The sequence below is a fragment of the Ischnura elegans genome, chromosome 13, assembly GCF_921293095.1.
Source record: "Ischnura elegans chromosome 13, ioIscEleg1.1, whole genome shotgun sequence".
Taxonomy (NCBI): Eukaryota; Metazoa; Arthropoda; class Insecta; order Odonata; family Coenagrionidae; genus Ischnura; species Ischnura elegans.
The window spans coordinates 30,857-37,088 of NC_060258.1; positions in this window are offsets into that span (position 1 = coordinate 30,857).

A 6,232-nucleotide genomic window follows, 5' to 3' on the forward strand; every position below is an offset into this window, starting at 1 on the left:
GGAAACTCATCACCAAACAGAAGCAATAGTTTCCCCGGCTGATTAAAGAGGCTATCGAAATAGCCAAAATACCAAGTTTCAACAGGGACGACAGCTACTCGCTCTCCAACGCCTCGAAGAAACTCTTTCCCAAACCAGCCAATTGCAATAGATTGCCGCACCTTACCATAATCAAGCCTTATATAAGACTGCAAAACATCTGCATCCGACATTTCAAACCTGAAGACGCCTGCAGCATCGCTGGCGAAACTATCGTTGAAAGAGGAATCGGCGCTGAGGGAAACTCGGAATCCAAGCTGCACCAAGAGGCTAATATTACTTGGACTGTTCTCTCCCTGTTACGGAAGCGGCTTTCTCCGCTCCTTACTTGTTGGACCACAGCCAGTAAACTGGTGGGGGACTGCGCTTTCGGATCGCTGCCTGTTTATTACTTTTGTTTTACCGCTGACATTTAACGTGTATGATCTACGTATATGTATTACTAACATTCTACGGAAGAAAACTGTACATATCAATTTTCAATTGACCCCCCTGTGGTTGTTGACTTGTGTTGTGTTGGGTTGTGAAACCAATTGAATTGGTTTGGAAGTTAGCAGAGGTTTGCGTTGTATACAACACATCCGTTAATTTTAGTGGTAAAAACAGCTTGTTTTCGGCTAACTACTAGTGATAGATGTGGCTTCTCCATATCAAGATTATAGTTATAGGAACAAAAACTACGGTAATTCCAAGCGCTCAAATTAGGGAAACTTGATTTTGCGCGCATAAAACGGGTACTTTTGGGGAAAAAATATTAAGAACTGGAAATACTATGACGCCGAAGATTTTTTGTGACACGGCGACACAGAAATGAATTCTTTCGTATGCTTTTTGTTGCATTGCAGTTGATTGCTTCGTTTAGACGCTAGAGCTCCTCAAACTCGGGTATCTTGCTTTTATACAGACAGTACATGAGCTGGAAAATGATGCACGACTCTTTGAGAATAATGGTAATAGAATACACGGATCTGGAGATCACATTATCTCCAGGTCGCTCCGTGATTAGAAAGCGGAAACTTCTGGAGCTCCTGAAGGAGAATGAAGAATGTAGCCCGAGGATGTGCAAATGGAGCATTTTATCCCCGGAAACGGTAACGAGGAGGCTGATGAAGATACATTATTCGAATCGATTGATGCAAGAGGACCGCATTCTTTCAAACACAAATGAGACCTCCACTTCTACAGAAAAGGGGGCAAAAAATTGAATGAAGTATAAGAGCAAAAATAAGCAAAAAATGGCTGTTCTCGAGCGATTGCAACTCCTCTAATCAAAGTTGAAAATAAGTCTGTTGCTCTGCCCATCCCTGCCTGTTTGTGATAGTGCCTCCATTGAAAACTTGGATTTATCATTTTGAGGCAGTGTATGGAGAAATTCCTGAGAATATTCAGAGTATTGGTATATTTTTAGTGAAAAACATTGTACCTGGGTGTAATGTGCAATCTATCCAGACATTGTCCAAGTGTAATGTTGGCAGTTTTTTATTAATACCATATTTTAACACAGAAAAATTAATTAGTTCGACAAATAAATCTACAACAGAAAGATGCTGGAGAAATTTTGTGTCCTAGAAAATAAAGGCGAGGGACCCTCAAAAAAGATTATTTTTTCCCACTGTTGACCACTAACCTTGTCTTGTCCAAAAGCATTGATTATTCAAATGTTATTGTTTTCAAACCCTACCCTATTTGAGCATAAAAATTACGTGTAGAACCATGTGGATGATAGTGCAGAAGTGGGAGCAGCAGGCGAGTTCTCTTTAGGATTAGCTGATAATTCTTACGATGGAGGGTTTGCTGTAACTGATCATGCCTCCCCCTAGATCTGCCTATGATGAGAAGTTTCGAATCCACACGAAGTTTTATTTTTGGCTAAGGTTTCAAGCCAAATAGTTTTATTAACATTGCCACACCTCGCATACAGAAATCATCTTTGGATTTAATATGTTATTGTTTCCAAACCGAACCTTGAAAATTGGATAAATCGAACAGCAAGGGACCAGTTAAAAACTTTGAATCATCCAAAAATTCGATTACAAGAGGCCCTTCATAAAAAAATCCAAAAAATTAAATTCTTCTTCCCAATCATAACTCACTCACTTATTGCCCTAGGCTTCCTTGAAAATCAGTGGGCACACACTTTTCGACTCCGAAAATATTCTGGATGGAAGCCGCACTCTATGAACAGCACTTGTCCATAACACCATCATCTTCCTCATCACCCCTAAACAAATGAGATGCATATGTTCCAATGGAAACTGTCACCACCCTAATTCCAGGTATCCCAGGGAGGATTATAATTATGAATTAATATTCCTCAAGATTTTCTAAAATAATGTTGTTATTGTAAAACTAACTGCCGAAATGGAGTGAGTATGCCAAAAACACATTTGTGGTGCGATTTTCAAAACAATCCTACAAAAATCTGTTTTTTTGTTCTACTTTGTCGCAATCCGGACCACTGTGAGCCGTTTCTATTACGAGGTTGGGATAGGGAAGGGTAAGCTTCCAGAATAAAAGGATCAGGTGTTGAAGAGGTGGATTACGTGTGTGTGAGTGTACCTGCACAAAGGGAAGAATTATATTTCATTGAGAAAGAATCTGGAAACCAGAAGAGAATGGTCGCGTTGAATTCTTTTTAAAAGAATAATTCTCGCTGTGCTAAAATTTCCGAAATAGTTCTCAGAAATAAAGTCTCACGTTTTAAAACTCACTTTCACAGGTAATTAGATTTAAATTATACACCGTTCGAAGAGTTTCATTGTCCGAGATAACCCATAAAAGTACTGAATCAATCGCAAAATATTTTTTATATGAAATTGATGATAAAATTAAAAATAATGTATTTCGGAAGAACATAATATTGCATGAGGTTTGAAGTCATCATAAACGGGGAAGGAGTTTGAAATTTCAACTATTAAAGAACATAACTGTTTGCGTATCATTTTCTTTTACATTTGTAGCAGCAAATACTGTTTCATAAACTTTTATTCGTTGTTTTAAGGAAGGACCAAAGATTCAGTATTGTGTTATAGTTTGAATGCGTGTACCACCATAGATCTTTTATACAGTAGATGGCGCTTTCCCCTAGCCCCTTACGGCCGGAGCGCGTAGCCAACATACCGCCCCCCCTTTCGTTCTCGGAGTCACGTGGTTCGGGTCAAAATTAATGGCGGCGTTTGAATTCTCTGTTGTGAATATCGTTCCCGCTCGGGTAAAAGACATGTTACTTTTACTTACAGCGCTAAAGAAGTACGTGTCTATTTTGACATTTATTTTTATTTACGTTTTGCTGTATTATATGTGAACCTTATAGCAAAATAGAGTTCATTTTAATTCAGTTTTAGGAAGAACTATAGTAAAACTGAATTAGTTTCCCCAATTATGCGCAACTGAAGCAGCCTTCAGGAACACATGTTTGGTTTCGTTTGTGTCCTTTACAGAGGTACACCTGCATCCAAAGGCTCCGTTTTTTTCGTAAATAAAGTTAGCAATAACACAAAGGTAGATTACATGGTTTGAGAAAAATGTATACACAACCATAGGCTATGAATTTCAACCACCAATCCAGTACATTAATAAGTAATCTTTCACAAATGATAGGTACTATCTTTTTTTCAATAATACGCCATTAATAGAACGTCATCGTTAAAGGAAAGACACTTCCAATGTTGCATGACTTTCAAAGCCAGAGAAGAACATTAGGAGCTTTAACCAGCTGATTATTCCTCCTATCTGGTAATTATCTCTCGTTGCACTGGGCAAATTGATGAAAATATAATTTAAGATTCCTCAGAATTTTAATTAACAAAAGTACCCACAATAGTCACAGTGTTGCAGCCAGCATTGATTTTAAGAAATTTTATACGTGAACATCTCTCGTACGTAATTCAGTTCGCATAAAATGATTAAATATCCTTCAACATGTGCTAGTAATAAATCCTTGTTTATTAAAGAAACCATTAGCAATATACGTCCGCTGGAGGTGTGATGAAAACATCGCAGATAATAAAGATGTTTTGCCGACAATGGAAAACAAGGTTTGAATACAAAAGTGAAGCTCAATTTTCACTCCATCAAAGAAGACTATAAATTTTACATTTTAAATGACCACAGTGTGTATGTCCACATATTTGGTAGAACATAGGGGAACCCGGTGCGCAACAGGGTGGCGGGGCGGAACGGGGTAATGTATCAATTTCACAGAATTCCAAAATGAGGATAGAGAGCATCCATCAAACAGAATCTACAAGAAAAAAAGGGTTTAGAAATAACATAATAGTAATTAGAAACCACACAGTCTAAACGAGATTCAGTTAGCATAGGGCAATAGAAAAAAAGAGGAACCTGAAGAAATGATTGAGGGCCCAGCCTCAGCTCACACTCAAATAATGTAGCCTAAAAATAGTCTTTACAGTTACATGCATGGAATTGGAAGCCATACTGATTCCGTAAAATACATTTTGTTCAGGTAGCCGAGTGAGTTGGAAATAGATTGAAAATAAATCTTACTTGCTCTCAATCTTGATTGATTAATTAGGTGTTCGAATATTATTTCACGAACTAAGTTATTTGTTTGATTTTATTCAAAATCTAGCTCCAGAATATGGTCCCTTAAATGTAGAAATAGGGAAGTAATAGCTGTGAATACTTCCATCGTCAATACAAGGAAAATATACTTGTTCCGTAACTTGCCGGATGCCTGAGCTACCCTACTGTCTGTAAAAAAAAGCAAGATACTCAAGTTTGAAGAGCTCTAGCGTCTAAACGAAGCAATCGATTTCAATGCAACAAAAAGCATACGAAAGAGAATATAGTTCTACGTTATATCATGTACTTTAAAAATTCTTCGGCTAAGTAGTATTTCCTGTACTTAATTTTTTCTCAAAAAAGTACCCGTTTTTTGCGCGTAAAATCAAGTTGCCCAACTTTGAGCGCTTGGCATTCCCGTAGTTTTCGTTTCTACAACTTGAAATTTTTAAATGAAGAAGCTACATCTATTACTAGCAGTTTGCCGAAAACAAATTGTTTATACCACAAAAATTAACGGAGTTGTTGTAAACAACGCAAACCTCTGCTAACTTCGAAATCAGTGAGTCAATTGAAAATTGATTGGTACTGTTGTCTTCCGTAGAATGTTAGTAATGCAAGCACATATGAAATGTATATTAAATATCAATAATAACGTCGATATCACTTATTATTTATCTAGACGTTTCTATGCGCGTACGCACGTATGACTTCGATAGACTTTCTCTTTTCTGGTGCTTTGTTTAGGGCATCCTCGTCAGGCAGGGAGAAGACGACAACAAGAGCTAAAAACAAAAATAAATATAAAAAGATATTGAATATACTGCTGACATTTAACGTGTATTATCTACGTATATACATTACTAACATTCTACGGAAGACAACAGTACCAATCAATTTTCAATTGACTCACTGGTTTCGAAGTTAGCAGAGGTTTGCGTTGTTTACAACAACTCCGTTAATTTTTGTGGTATAAACAATTTGTTTTCGGTAAACTGCTAGTAATAGATGTTGCTTCTTGATATCAAAATTGCAAGTTAAAGGAACGAAAACTACGGGAATGCCAAGCGCTCAAAGTTGGGCAACTTGATTTTACGCGCAAAAAACGGGTACTTTTTTGAGAAAAAATTAGGTACAGGAAATACTAATTAGCCGAAGAATTTTTAAAGTACATGATATAACGTAGAACTATATTCTCTTTCGTATGCTTTTTGTTGCATTGAAATCGATTGCTTCGTTTAGACGCTAGAGCTCCTCAAACTCGAGTATCTTGCTTTTTTTACAGACAGTAAATGCTTTTATTTTCTTATTAAATAGCGCATGCATTGCATTACACGTATCTTTACTCAGTAATAAATATATCCATGGCTAACACGGCTTTAATTTTAACAGGGACAAACTTTGCAGTGAAAAGAAACACAAATTCCTTTCAGGAATCTCTCATCGCAACCGAAGGCACTACGCGTATTCACCATAACGCTGACCCGAGTCACGTGATACACGACCACGCTTATGTTGACCACGCTTGCGTGACGTCATGCGCCATCTACCTATATGAAAGATCTATGTGTACCACAGTCACAATGCAATTATTTGTACAAATGACAAAAAATGCGTCCTCTTGAAAACAATATATTGCCAGCCATGGTTTCTCAGGGCAATATTT